The following is a 16,693-nucleotide window of genomic DNA, read 5'->3' as shown; positions in this document are numbered from 1 at the left end:
TTGATCTACGATCTGGATATCATCAGCTTCGTGTACATGAAGAAGACATTCCCAAGACAGCGTTCCGTACTCGTTATGGACATTATGAGTTCACAGTCATGCCATTCGGTTTGACTAATGCTCCTGCTGTTTTCATGGACTTAATGAATAGGGTCTGCAAGCCTTATTTAGATAAGTTCATCATCGTTTTCATTGACGACATTTTGATATATTCTAAGACGCGAGCTGATCATGAAGAACATCTTCGTCTTACGTTGGAACTCCTAAAGAAAGAGCAACTTTTCGCCAAATTCTCCAAGTGTGAATTCTGGCTTAAAGAAGTTCAATTCTTAGGACATATTGTCAACGAACAAGGTATTCATGTGGATCCCTCCAAGATCAGTGAGATTAAGGATTGGGATACACCTACTACCCCTACTGAAGTTCGTTCTTTTCTTGGTCTAGCGGGTTATTACCGCCGCTTCATAGAAAATTTCTCGAAGATTGCAGTTCCTCTAACTGCTCTAACTCAGAAGAACAAGCCATTTGATTGGGGAGTCAAACAAGAGGAAGCGTTTCAGACTTTGAAACAAAAGCTTTGCGACGCGCCTGTCCTAACATTGCCTGAGGGCAACGATGATTTCGTCGTTTATTGCGACGCATCTAAATTAGGACTTGGCTGCGTCCTGATGCAAAGAAACAAAGTCATAGCATACGCATCAAGGCAGTTGAAGATACATGAGAAAAACTACACCACTCATGATCTTGAGTTGGGTGCAGTTGTCTTCGCTCTTAAGATTTTGAGACACTACTTGTACGGTACAAAATGTGTGGTTTTCACTGACCACAAGAGTCTTCAACACATCTTCAACCAGAAAGAACTCAACATGAGGCAAAGACGTTGGGTTGAACTCCTAAACGACTACGACTGCGAGATTCGCTACCATCCTGGTAAGGCGAATGTCGTAGCCGATGCATTGAGTCGCAAGGAACGTACTAGGCTTCATTGTGTACGTGTCCAATCTGTTATTCAAACTGATATACAAGCCCGTATTTCTCAGGCTCAACAAGCTTGTGTTTCACAAGGTTTAATGGATAAGGAATTTCCTTATCACATAACACCTGCTCTTGAATTGAAAGACAATGGATCGTATTATTTCATGGACCGTTTGTGGGTCCCAAGCCAAGATAATCTCCGTACCTTGCTTATGGATGAAGCCCATAAGTCTCGTTATTCTATTCATCCTGGCTCAGATAAGATGTATAAGGATCTTCGTATTCAGTATTGGTGGCCTGGTATGAAGAAAGACATTGCCTTATACGTATCCAAATGCCTTACTTGTCTTAAGGTTAAGGCTGAACATCAGCGTCCTTCTGGCTTATTGGAACAACCAGAGATCCCAGTTTGGAAATGGGAAAACATTACTATGGATCTCATTACTAAACTTCCGCGCACAAAGAAAGGTCACGATGCCATCTGGGTAGTCGTGGATCGTCTTACAAAGTCAGCGCATTTCTTACCAATCCGTGAGGATTTTTCGGCTGACAAACTTGCTCAAATCTACGTAGATGAAATTGTAGCTCGACATGGTGTTCCTTTGAGCATCATTTCTGACAGAGATGCTCGTTTCACTTCTCATTTTTGGAGAACCATGGAATCTGCTATGGGGTCTCAACTTAATCTGAGCACAGCTTATCATCCGCAAACGGACGGTCAATCTGAAAGAACAATCCAGACACTGGAGGATATGCTTAGAGCTTGTGTGATAGACTTTGGTGGTAGTTGGGATTTACATCTTCCATTGATTGAATTCTCCTACAACAACAGTTATCACTCCAGCATCAACATGGCTCCTTTCGAGGCTCTCTATGGTCGAAAATGTCGTTCACCCGTCTGCTGGAATGAGATTGGCGAGGCTCAGCTTACTGGACCCGCCCTCATTTTGGAGACGACAGAAAAGGTAAAGAAAGTTCGTGATAACCTTCAGACAGCTAGAAGCCGTCAGAAGAATTACGCGGACCTAAAACGCAAACCCTTGGATTTTCAAGTTGGTGATCGTGTATTACTTAAGGTCTCACCTTGGAATGGTGTGATCAGATTTGGAAAGAAAGGAAAACTTGCACCTAGATATGTTGGACCATTCAAGATCGTCGAAAGAATCGGTAAGGTAGCCTACAGACTTGAGTTACCTCCTGAACTTGGAAATGTTCATCCAACCTTTCACGTGTCCAATCTCAAGAGGTGTTTAGCTGATGAAAACCTCCACATACCGCTTGACGAAATTCGTGTTGATAAAACACTGAAGTTTGTTGAGAAACCGGTAGAAATCATGGAACGTGAAGTCAAGTGGCTTAAACGCAAGCGCATTCCTTTGGTCAAGGTTCGTTGGGAATCTAAGCGTGGACCCGAGTTTACTTGGGAACGTGAAGATCAAATGAAGGCAAAATATCCGCATCTTTTTCAATCAGTTTCCTCTAAATAAATTTCGGGACGAAATTTCCACAAGTAGGGGAGACTGTAACATTTGTGCTTGTAATCATTATGAACAGTTCAATTATCAATAAAACAATGTTATTTTATCCCAATGATTGTTTGGTTGTGTTTTGCATTTTTCATGTTTTGACTTTTGTTCAATTCCAAACTCTACATCGCTTTCTGGAGAGTTATACGCTAACTAGTGCGTAAACGTACTCAGTTTAATGCGACAAAAACTCCGGAACATCAACATATACTCAACGTACCTTAAATAACCTTTACATAACTTAGAAATAAGTTTTGAAGGCTTTGGTATAGCAAAAACAAGTTAATTCGCTTACAGGGACTAAACTTGACAAACTGCGAAAGTATGCCAATTTGAACTGTAACGAACATTCCGGAACATGTCCATAAGTTAAACATACCATAAATATCCTTTACATAGCTTAGAAATAGGCTTTGAGAGGTTTGGTATGCTAAAACAAACTTTTGGATCATTCAGGGACTAAAAGTGTCAAAAAGTGCCTAAGTTTGCACTTTCGCGCATAACTTACGTTCTGAATACATCCGGACATCCAAAAATTTATGTAAGCATCCTTATATTATGCCTTAGTGTTTGGCATGAGAAAAATCCATTTGTCGCGTCATTTGGATCGTCTTTCACGCTTATGCGCATTCCGTCGTAATTAAGCGAACATCGCGATCGTACGGCCAAACGAACCGACATCCGACATATTTTTGGGCATGTTTCATGTCCACAATGTTTAGGCATCATTTTAGGGCCTTAAAGATGGCTTTACAGGTCTTAGAAGGGCTGGAAATAGCTTAAACACGCAACAGGGACCAAAAGTGTAAATTCTGCAAGTGGTGCAGATCAGAGAGGGCCAGGCGGCCCGCGTGAGTTTTGCCCAAATGTGAGGCGGGCCGCGTGGGGATGTCTGACAGAAAGATTTTTGCATTTAATGCAGAATCTGGCCTTTCGTTCGATCAAGGGGCAATGCCTTTTCACCCAATGAAGAGCCAAGAGTCAAGTTCACTGAACTTATCCACTAGACACATGTACGCACGTGATCAAGGCTCGATATTCGATAAAACGATCCTAACGGTTCCACTTTTCCTATAAATACCCCCCCCCCCTTTAGTGTAAAAATCACAAAATCAGATCCTAAAGCTCTAAGTTGAAACCATTGTTTCATACCTGAGCTGTTTGATCTTGATTTGCACTCGGGGACCCTCCGTAAGTCTTCTTTCGCTCTTTTATTCGCTTTTCGAGTCCGAAAGTCAACGTTTTGTTGACTTTCTGCATTGACCAACTTATGGTCGATGCGAAGTTCATGGAACTTCATAACGTGAGCGTGATCACGATGGTTATGGTCCATAGTGACCATACCTACTGATCACCACGTTATCTAGGCTCAGTGACGAGTCGTAGTTTCGGCCAAAATGTGCATTCTTGCATATTTTGTAACCAAACTACTCGTGAGCATCAAAGCCGTTTGTTTTGATGTCAAACCTGTTTTCAAACTTAGTTAAGCATGTTCTAACATGCTTAGCTCGTCACTTTTAGTTTAGTGCTTATATAGGGTCGTAAGGAAGGCGATCTAAACCATCGCTTATGCTTTCGAACCCGACCCATTTTGTCGGTCATTAGGACCTGACCAAACACATTAGGTGACCATAGCTATAACCTTCCGAGGTTATACCTTGTGGTCACTATGTTAGGCGTTCCAGACGCGTTCTACGCGAACGACGCGAAGGTGGCATAAGCTACCTAAACGGGTCGTGATGGACCGTAAGCACTTAGGTTAAGTTTCATTTTAGTATGTAGGCTTTGTTAAACCATATTACACGAGTCTCCATACTCGTTTGGTTTTCGAACCCGCGTACTGTCCGATCCTTCCGATTTGGTCCGGTATATTAACATAAGCTACCTATTAGGTGCCGTTGATATTTCGTGACCTCTCGCATTACCTGGTTATTTCACAAGAACAACAAAGCAACCTCAGGTGAGTACATAGAACCCCTCTTTTACTGTTTTCCAAACTGTTTTGGGGTGAAACACATGTGCCTATCTGTTACTTTCATGCTTTCTTTGTTTTCACATCGTATATCTGTTATGCTCATTAGTACATTATAGTGCATGATTTCATTACATTTTATGCTATGTATGCCCATTGTGTGCATACTTAGTACATTGATTTACATAACATTTCCGTTGCATATGTTTACTCAGCATATGGACACATTGATTCACATGAACATTTCTGTTGCATATGTTTACTCAGCATATGGACACATTGATTTACATGAACATTTCTGTTGCATATGTTTACTCAGCATATGGACACATTGATTTACATGAACATTTCTGCTGCATATGTTTACTCAGCATATGGACACATTGATTTATATGAACATTTCTGTTGCATATGTTTACTCAACATATGGACACATTGATTTACATGAACATTTCTGTTGCATATGTTTACTCAGCATATGGACACATTGATTTACATGAACATTTCTGTTGCATATGTTTACTCAGCATATGGACACATTGATTTACATGAACATTTCTGCTTCGTATGTTTACTTAGCATACTTAGTACCATTGTTTACATCACATGCCTTCATTTTGTTATGACATTTGGTTTGTTTAACATGGGACAATACATTCATTAACATTAGCTACGCCGTTCGTTAGTAGGTAGTGGTACCATAGGAATTGACAACTCCCATTCCTGAAGTCCTGGGTTTGATAGGACTGGAAGGAATGACCGAATTCGATATACATAACTTAGATAAACCTTTAATTTGTTTAAGGGTTATCGCCGCAGTCTCAAGGCTTGGATGTATGCATAGTTTACAATACCGCATAAATGTTAATATCAATAGAGCATGCATTTTCCGCAGAACATAACGTTGATTTAAACCACGTTTTACTTCAACGACTTGTTTTGTGCATATGGTTTAAGTTGATACATTTCGCTTACCATACATGATACATTTTGGGATGCACATTACATGATTTACATTGAACATAAACACGTCGACATTGACATACACATTTGGTGGTTTACATTTGAACATAAACATTTGACATGGTTTACAATAACACTTGACATTTGGTTTACACATGAACAATTTACATGGTGGATTGGTTTGGGTAAATGATTTAAGTAACGTGGCGTATGTAATATGATACAAACATGGTGGATACGCCGCTGGTACTTCCTATATATAAATGTTTGTATAATATTACATATCGTGGCGTTATCTAAGTCATTTCAGTTTAGACACATTACACTTTACATAAGTAACATATTCTTCACAAGACATTATTTTCACAAACAACTTATCTTATTCAACTCATTTTACTTGGTTATTCGTTTAACCTTGCACTTATCTATACATATCGTTTGATGTTATCGTTTTTTTCAAATGATTTACAAAGCAAAACAAATTACAAGGTTCATGACTGACTGTTATTAAACATTCTTTAAAACTCAAGTCATGAACCCCATTTTCACAAAACCTATGTATCTCACAGGCATTTTTATGCTGGCGTACCTACTTTCACATGTGTTTTCAGGAGCTATTCCATAGGACGATGATCATGATTCTAGGGCGGACCTGTGCCTTAGAGCCTAAAAATGAAGTTTGAACTAGCTTAATTATGTTTTGATTTCCGTACTCTCTTTCTAAGACAATGTAACACCTTTGTTTATAAATAAAATACAACTTGTATGCCATGGTTATGAAACAATTTAATTCTGTCCACAACACTCCCCGGCGTTTCCGCCGCGGTTGCATGTTATACGCGGCCGGGGTGTGACACCACACATGGATGGTTTTGATCCTTGTTTTGCAATACCATTTGATGGTTTTAAGTATTCCCATGGTTTTGAAAACCATGTGCCCACATGTAAGGTCTAGATCAAAGCACGTTTTTCGACGAACGATCTTAACGGTACTTGAATTCCTATAAATACCCAAAGCCATTTCACTCCCAAAGCACACTTGAATCTGATTTTTGCTCTCTAAGTTGAAGTTTATGCTTCATACCTGAGAGTAAATCGGATCAAGAGCTTGCGGGGACCTTCTGTAAGTATTCTTTCGTTCTTTTCATTCATTTCTATCGTTAAAGTCAAACTGTGTTTGACTTTCTGCTTTGACCAGTTTATGGTCAACGCGAAGTTCGTTTGAACTTCATAACGTGAGCGTAATCACGATGGTTATAGTCCCTAGTAACTATACCTACTGATTACCACGTTATCTAGGCTCAGTGGCGAGTCGTAGTTTCGGCCAAAATGCGTTTTCTCGCGTATTTTGTAACCAAACTACTCTAGGATGTCAAAACCATTTGTTTTGATATCAAAACCTGTTTTCTAACTTAACTAAACATGTTTCGACATGTTTAGCTCGTCACTTGTTAGTTTAGTGCTTGTGTAGAGTCGTAAGTCAAGCGGACTAAACACCCGCTTAGACTTTCGAACACGACCCGTTTGGTCGACCATTAGGATCCGACCAAACATGTTTAGTGACCATAGTAACATAGGGAATAACCTTTCGAGGTTATACCTTATGGTCACTTAGGTTTAATTAGTCGCATGATAGGTAGTTATATGCCTTTGGTAAATTACCAAAATACCCTTTTCATACATAATTGGTAATTAAGCATATGTAACCTAAACTTTTGACACATAACTAATTATGTAACATAATTTAACATGTATGGGCATATAATACTTGTCATAGGACTAGTTAGACGTCTCGAACGCGCTTTTGCGTGCACGACGCGTTAAAGTAGCGTAAGCTACCTTAATGGGTCACGATGGGTCGAAAGCACTTAGGTTAGGTTCCGTTTTAGAATGTAGGCTTTGTTAGACCATATCACATGAGTTCCAACACTCATTTGGTTTACAAGACCTCATTCTATCCGATCTTCCGATTTAGGCGTCTATTGTTTAACTAGTGGTTCGATTACTAGGTGCTACTTGATTCCTTTGGTTTGCTTGAGTTTGCTTGAGTTCTATTGATCGAGGATACTTTGCACTACATGTGAGTACATAGTTCCCCTATTTTACTGTTTTTAAATGTTTTGGGGTGATTCATATGTACGAAATGTTTTCAAAGTTTAAACGATGATTTCAAAAACGATTAAAACGATTTTTACTAAACTAATAACGATTTCAATAATGTGAACAAAACTTGATGGCTGTAGTTACATAACAAATGACATTCATTAGCATTGATCAAGCCGACCAGTATTAGGTTATGGTACCATAGGATCTGACAAATCCCGTTACTTTACTACACCCATGGTTATGTGTGGGGGTTGTGGGTAGCGACTGAATCTGATGTTTGTTAACTTACCCTTTGGTGGTTTGTTAATACGAGAACGAGTTGAACGATGGACGAGTCACAAAGGTTTGAATCTTGTTAACGAGACGACCATATATAAGTTTTCACAATTAAAACGATGATGATTTAAACGATTTGGAAACGAGTAAACGATTGGGAACGATTGGAAACGATTTGGGAACGAGTAAACGATTTGGGAACGATTTGGAAACGATGTTAAACGATTTCGATAAACGATTGGTTTTTGGTTAAGTGTTTAGATAACGAGACGGGGGTAATGTGGTGAAAACATGGTAGATACGCCGTTGGTACTTCTTATATATAAGTGTTTTCATCATATTACATATCGTGGCGTTATTTAGTTCACTTGGGTAAACGATTTTGAAACGATGTCACACAACGATGTTTTTCTAAGAGATATAAACTATACGAGTTTTTAACGAGTTTTTACAAGATGTTTTACAAGTTGGTTTTCTAAAGAAAATGTTTTTGGGTTAAGAATCATGGCTACGGGGTTTTATAAACTATAACCCGCTTGATTTGAGTTGGTTAATTAAGTTGCAATATTATACTCTTTTCAAAACAAAGTTTTTAATAAAGTATTGCAACATTTAAACTAGCCATGAATCAAACACTCCTATAAAACCTATGTACTCGTCAGCATTTTTTTGCTGACTAAGTTTTTACATATGTTTCAGGTGTTGATACTTGAATGACTACTAGGATGCATGCGTCACATAGGATCTGGACGAGGCCTTAGTGACATAATAATAGTGATAGACGATGTAAAACTTGTTTATTCTATGTTAAGACAATGCAATGTTTAATATTATCAATAAAACGAAACACTTTTGTATCCATGGTTGTGAAACAATAGCTTCTGTTGCAACACTCCCCGACGTTTCCGCCACGGTTTGTTGTCCTACGTGGTCGGGGTGTGACATCACCTTTGTTCTTGGGTATGGTTTCAATAAAGTTAATGAATTCCTTTGCCTGCTGAAAACCCTTTACATTTATTTCTTTGTCATGAATTTTCTTGTATAAATCCTTCATTTCTGTTTCATAAAATTCAATTTTTGCTCTGTTGTTTAAGTTCTCTTCAATCAGTAACTGGTTTTCAATTATAACTTTATTTAAGGTTCTTTGCAACTCATTAGATTTTTTGTTTTCTGATTTCTCTTTTTCTTGCAGGTTTAGAAAATCTGACATAAGTTTGTTTAATTTATGTTCAAGATCAAGATTATCTAAATTTACCTTTTGTTCTGATGTTTCAGGTTCTTCACCAGAAAGTGCCATGAGACAGAAATTTGCCATCTCTTCTTCTTCATCATCAGAAGAGTCATCTGACAAGCATGTATTTGTTCCTGCTATTAAACTGACTTGTTGTTGCTTTTTGGCTTCCTCCAGTTTCTTCTCATAATATGCAACATTCTTCAATCTTTTATTTTTTCACTCTGATACATAGTGACCCTTTTGTTTACACATGTAACACATAACTTCTAATTTTCCTTTATCCCTTGATTTTCCTTCCATCCTCCCTTTATCACTTTTCTGATACTTCTGACTACCTCCCCTTAACCTCAGCTCAAAAGTTTTTCTGAGCAATGCAATTGCCTCAGCAAATGCAGAAAAATATGAAGATGTATCAGAATTTTCAATATTTTGGCAGTTTGAGGTTTGTGGATCACAGGTGGGTGTTCTTTGTGAGTTTGAGATTAGAGCTAATGATCCCCCTCTTTGGTTTGATTCTTCATATATTTCTTCTTCTCTGGGGATAAGAATGCTATATAAGTCATGAAGACTCATATTTCCTAGTTCTAAAGTGGAGGATAATGTCACGGTTAGACTTCTCCATTCTCTAGGTAAAGCATCTAGGAATTTTACATTCCTTTCATCATTTGATTTTACAATTCCAAATTTCTTTAGCTCATTTAAAAGTTTTACAGATCTATTACAAGTTTCACAAAGTTTTTCATTTGGTAAACTTTTGAATCTCTCATAGGAGGAAACATAATTTGTTCTCTTGTTCCTTTTCATCCTTTCCCCTCCTTCACAATGATTTTCTAACTAATCCCATATCTCTTTAGCTGATGCACATGCATCCACTTGAGAGAATATGTCATTAGGAAGTACCATAACCAAAAGTGATTTGGCCCTTTCATCTGCAGCCACTATCTCCTTGTCTTCTTGGCTTCAGTGAATTTCACCTTTGGGAGCCAAGGAATAGCTGGTATTTCAGTAGTTGGTACATGTGGACCCCTTTCAATGGATTGAAACAGAGCTCGGTCATGTCCATTAAGGAAGTTGACCATCCTGATTTTCCATTGTGGGTATTCCTCTCTGACCAAGGTCGGAGGTTTAGACATAGAACCAATATTGAAAGCATTATTCCATGTTTGAAAGTTTGACATATTTAGAAAAAAGAATGAGCAATTGTGCGTTTAAAAATAATTTATTCAATAAGCTCTGATACCAATTGTTAGTCCTAGTTGGACTTAAAAACTGTCTTTTCTCGTAATATGACAAGTGATTTCAACAGATGTGAAAATAGTGTACGGAAACAGAAATCAGACTTTCAAGAAATAAGAACTATAGAATTTTCAAGTTTATATCACTATGAAACAAAATGGTTTACAAGGTGATTGTGAGGTTATTAGTTATTACAAACGAATACTTGTGTAATTCTGAGGTGAAAGGACAATGGAGTTTTTGTTGTATGTATTGAATGCTAGGCTTAACTCATCGTCCTTTGTTGAAGAGCTTTCTATTTATAGAAAGCATTGGGGCATGAATAAACATTTGTTTATTCATGCACTTATCCTGCAAAAAGTAGTTTTTTAACATATTCATTGAATCTAATAATGTCAAGTTGCTTCGGTAAATGTGGCAGGATAGAACTCGTTCAGACAAGTGGTGTTTATCAGAATTTCTGATAACCACTTCATCAGGAATTATGATGAACAAATCATCAGAAAGTCCGATGATCAGATTCACCAGAAACTGATCAGAAATATCATCAGATCCATCATAATGATCTTTTCTGATAACCTTCTCTTGTTCTTGATCAGCTTCTGATTCTTCGTTGAAGATGTGTTGTTCTTTTCAAGTGTCTTATCTTGTTTCTTCTTGTTGTTTGATCTTCACGACATTATCTTCTTCTATAGATCAGGCTGAATATGTTTTTCTTCAATACTTACATAAAAGTTTCCTAACACACCCCCTCGATCGTTTTTGTCTTGACGACACCGACTTTGCCTTCCCCCCCCATACTTTCACGGATGTTTCCATTTTAGCCCCTTGACTTTGGTATCTTCAAAGTTTCATAAAATGTCAAATTTAGTCCCTAAACTACTACTCCATTTTACAAATAATTTGCTTTTAACACCCCAACTTTGTAGTAGTTTACTTTTCAGCCCCAACTTTGTTATAGTTTCTTTCTTACCCTAAAACTTTATCAAATTTTATCTTTACACTTTCTTAGCCCTTATGTTTATAAAATGCCATTTTTAACCACTTAACTTTTTATTAAATTTGTAAATGTCACTTTGACCCCCTCGAGAGTTTTTGTCTTTACGATATAAATTCGAGTTAGTTGGGTCGCGTATAATACGTTATGATTGTACGATACGTTACGTTTTGATCCATTCGCAATGCAACTATAGGATACATTGAGTTCGATTGGATACGTCAAAACGTGCGTTTCCATATGGTTAACACATCACATAACGCTTGGACTAATCCGTTCGATATTTGCAAGGTACCTGCGCCGCAAAGCGTGCGGGTCTTCTTACTAGTTTAGACTTATAAACATGACAAAAGGATTCTCTGCTTCTTCTCCGCCTTAGATTTATGGAGTCACTCAATCAAGCAATTTAGTTGGCGTTTTCCTTCTTTAAGAAAAGATCCGTTTGGTTATTTCGTGCTTTTTTTGTTTGCCATTTGTTTGCGGTTCCGTGTACGCATCTATACAAGACGTTAAGTTATCAGCCTCAGTGCCGGACCCAGGAATTTTTCCATGGGGTACGGAATATTTTTAAATATTTTAGGCCCATAGGTATATAAAAAGTACGGTTCATATCAGGTGGGATTGGTCGGGTCATGTAAAACAAAAGAACATCAAACTAAAATTTATATAACCTTCAAAAACATGTAGAACGTCATTACAAGCATATTTAAAATTGTGTCCTACGAGTTTTCACTTTTTGAAATTTATGCAAAACATCATATAGTTCTACTTTCCTAATGGTTCCTCTTGAGAAATCTTGCCAAAACTTCTCTCTCATAGTTCCTATGACATATAAATCAATCCATAAGTTCATAAAAACACTAAACACTTAACCAAAATAGACAATCATGTTCAACCATAGTCCATAATTTTCAAGTCCTACTAAAGTATAGGACAACAAAAAAAAGAGATCAAAACACATAAAATTTCAAACCCTTTTAACACCTTGTTAAATTTTGGACTCCGAGTGGTGGGGTGGCCAGAGTCAAGCTTTTGCGGTGAGAATAAAGCCGCTGTTGCCGTGCCTGTTGACTGCATTTGTGCATCGGTCGTTGTATGATCAAGAGAATGGGAGCGGGAGAAAGAATGGAAGGGGCGGTCGGGTTGAGTTATTTTATTTAACTTCAAATTTAATTGGAATGGGTTACTTGGGCTTGGTTACAATGGAATTTTTATTGGGCTAATGACTAAATTGTTAAGTGAAAGTTATTCAATTAAATTGTTAAGTAAAGTGGTTAAAGAATAATTATATAAACTAGGTTATATTTTAATAAAATCAGTGTTTATAATTTTTTTTATAAATTCATAAGATTTTTTTATAAGGGGCCGGTTGAAAATTTCCAATGGGTACCCTAAATTGCGGTCGGGATTTTGCGCGAAATTTATCCCTAAATCTTTTTTTCAAGGGGTGCGGCTGTTCACCCACACCAGTTGGTAGGTCCGCCCTTGGGCAACCCGCAATATGGACGAGGAATAAGACATGTGTCATGCCAAGTCTAGGTTTTAAAAATTGAAGTCTCACGGGACTCTTATGTCTCACATTCTCGGGACTCAAGTCTCACATTCTTACTTATTGTTACAGGATTAAACGTCAATATATATTATAATAAGAAGATAGTCTTCCTTTTAACAACAATCTAATTCACTTTTAAATTTAGAGAGTTGTCTACCGCATAATTTAAACCATCGACACTAATAGAGCAGTGGTTCATTAATAAAGACAAAACCTCCAAACACCTAGGTTTGAGAGAAGAAAGTTTTGAGTTCAATTTTCATGGATGAGAAGGCTTAAAAGAAATTTGTCATTTAAAATTAATCAAACCCTTCACATTTAAAAAGTGTCATAATTTTACACACTTTGATATCGGTATCCTGTGATATTAACAAGATAGTTAGATCGAATATATCATTCTTCATCAAGCCTTAAAAATTAAAATATGACATCTATGTGTTTGACTAATATAGCTATTATTTTAACATGACAAATAGGTATTCCCACGTCTTGTCAGGTCCGTATTTAGTATTCATGTTTTTGTGCTACATTAATATCAAAGAGTTGGAAGCAAAATGTTCACACCAATGCTTGCTGTACAGTTATTTTCTAGAATTTAATGGATTCTGCGTATCTCGGTTTGTAATAATATATTATTTATCAGTTTATAAATCAGCTAATTCAATCACAGAAGATATACTAATTAATAATGCCAGTTAATTTCATTAGATAAATCAATTAATGCGGATAGGTGAGGACATGCTACATATCATATTATTGACTTTTTTCTATTTATATAATAATCATCGTATCATTAGGCTATGGGATGGTGGATTGGATCATGGATTGTTACATGGGACATAATTCTCATGGTATATCGTCCCCTTTCTCAAACCAAGATGGTTTATATGGTTTAATCTATGACAACCATGATCCTCTTTTAGTTAATTAGGTGATTTTGATTGGTGGGAAAAATAGTAACCATATAGGTTGATGGATGAGGGTGGGGTGACATGATGTTGGCGTAGAGGTTAGAGGTAATCATTGGGTTCACGACCTCACCACTTAATCTTATGGGTTTTAACTTTCGTTATTAAATTAATTTATTAAAATGATACTATTTATATACTTTCATCTAGAGTAAATTGTCATTTTAGTCCCCGAGTTTTAGTCGAATAGTTTTTTTTTTCTCAGAAACTAAAATGACAATTTACTCTTTCTAAAGTGGCATTTTAGATCAAAACTCATGGACTAAAATGACAATTTACTCTTTCTTCTAATTATCATTTACAGTTAACAAATGAAAAACAATTGCCATCGTATGAAATGGTAGATGTGTAAGCTTATTTTGTGGAAGGTCTTAGATTAGATACAATAAGTACAGACAAGGAGTAAATTATAATAATTTGGAGTATATATAGATGTAAAGTAACATTCTTCTTAAGAAAATGAAATGCAGTTAGTCAATATAAAAGTTTAGGGTCTTCATTATCCAAATTTAAATTTAATAAACGTATATTATTTGTTTGTTTTTATTTTTCTTACAAATCCATTTATTCTAATCAACATGGGTTCCAAATTTTTTATTGGAAGCGGTTTTGTAAACACCAATTTTTGTTTTAATTTAGTTTAAAACTTTTAAATTCTAACATCCATAAATCATCCTAAACCCTATGGATGAACACCTTAAAGCTCGCAAAGTTAGTGTGTGTTAGTAAGCTGTTCCTTCTAGCTGTGAGATCAAGGCTTTAAGTCTCATGGTGTACATAAGGTGTAGACTTAGTCGTAGAATTAGATATTGTGTGATTTAGCCATTAAAATGCTAAAAATAAAATAAAAGTATAAACTATGTAACAAATTCAATATACAAATAGGTCTTCGATGTGACAACTCGAGTTTCCAAGATTCCATTTTCGCATTTATTGCACGTTCACTGTTTTGTTTAATCGTTTACTTGCACAATTAGTTGCTATGGAATTGTATACGTTTTGATTCAGTTAAGTATATTGTATATTGAGCATGGTTATGTGTTAATTATGAAAGATTTGTCAAATGTATGAACTTAGTGGTGAAACTGTGAAATTGTTTGAGATGGTGTACTATTGTAAAATATGATACTTAGGGATGTATGGAGTAATTAGAGAAACTCTAATCATTCTTAACCCTAATCATTCACTAATCACTACACAAAAACCAAAACACGTACTTTACTTTCTCTGAGTTTCTCTGGAAATCATCATCATCATCATCTTTGGCACAAGTCTTAACCCTAATCATTCACCAAGGTAATTGTTAATGATTGTTTGTTGTTTTTGATTCTTGATTGTGATTCTTGTAAACCCTAAGTTCTTCATATGATGTTCTGTGTTTATTGATTGGATTCCGATTATGGTGATAATGATATTGATTAGTCGTATAATCGATTGTATGATGATTAAGATACATGATTTGTCGAATGATTGATTTGAAATCGGATTACTGCTATACAGATGCAATGAAATTAGGGTTTTCTGAATCTTGAGAACGTAACTGTTAGATTGAACTTGATTAATACGTATGTTGATAGTCTGTGGATTAGGTAAGAGTTTTGTGATATCCAATAGTCTGAGTTTTATAAAGAACACATGATGTCCGAACTTTATTATCATATACATAGTGTCCGAATTATTTGTATGAAAGCCATAAGGTCCGACTTTTACTTGTAATGCTAGTCCAAACTTTGTACCAAGCAAAGAGGTCCGACTTTTGTAAGTGGACCAGGAATCCGAATTTTATAAAGGATGTTTGAGGTCCGAGTTTTAGGCTAAGAAGCCTAGTCTGACTTTTGTGCACACAAGGGTCCGGATTTTACTATTTTACATGTGGTCCGAGTTTCAATAAGTGGTGTGTGTCCAAGTTTTTAAGGCATAAAGCCTATCCGACTTTTGTTCATTACAAGGATACCGACTTTTGTTCATTACAAGGTGTCCGACTTTTATAAGGTTAAACAAGGAGTCGGACTTTTAAAGAGAACAAAGGGGTCCGACCTTTTACTTGGGATATAGTGTCCGATTTTCTGCTTGTATTGGTGAGTCTGACTTTATGCCTTGTATAAGATACCTAGTCCGACCTTTTAGAGAGGAACAACATGGTCCGACCTTTAGTTAGGGATGCTTGCCTTGTCCGAATTTGTTTATAAAAGTTGATGTGGTCCAACTGTTATATCTGTTAAGTCAGATAACCCTGTTAAACATGTCGACTGTGTTACGTATGAAAAGTATATGAATCCCTGTTAAGCCAAGCTGATTAACCCTGTTAACTGTTAAGTGTTAACTGTGTTCTGTTCTTCATGATATGATACCATATGTTGCTGTAATTGTTGTATATTACTGTATTTATGTGCAAACCATGTCAGATCAGTATGTAATCAATTATCACACACAGTCGATTGAACACCAAGACTTGTAAACCCTAATTGATTTCAAACACTTACATCGAATCATGTGCAATGTATCCTAGGTCGTGTGTAACGGACTTAGACATTTAAATAACCCTAGAAGCAATAACATACCGAGCAAACCAAGGTGAGTTCACACAACCAAGGCATGGGGTTCCCAGGGTGGGAATGGGATTGGTTTATTTACTTGTACTTCTCTAGATAATGGAACGTAGTGATATGATCCTCGGGTGAGGAAGGTGATTGGTTAAGATACTGCTAGACTAGTGATACTAATAGAACTGATCTTCGCATACACGCCAGGGTTGGCCGCGATAATATGACTGATCTTCGCACACATGCCTAGAAAGGGCTGCGAACTATTCACTGAACTTCGCATCAGATGCCGGGTGGCCGCGATACAAATATACCTAGTCTAGAATACTTGAGAACTTTCCTTAA

The sequence above is a fragment of the Helianthus annuus genome, chromosome 7 (genome assembly GCF_002127325.2).
Source record: "Helianthus annuus cultivar XRQ/B chromosome 7, HanXRQr2.0-SUNRISE, whole genome shotgun sequence".
Lineage (NCBI taxonomy): Eukaryota > Viridiplantae > Streptophyta > Magnoliopsida > Asterales > Asteraceae > Helianthus > Helianthus annuus.
The sequence above is the reverse complement of the archived record's forward strand: the minus strand, read 5'-3'. Positions refer to the sequence as shown.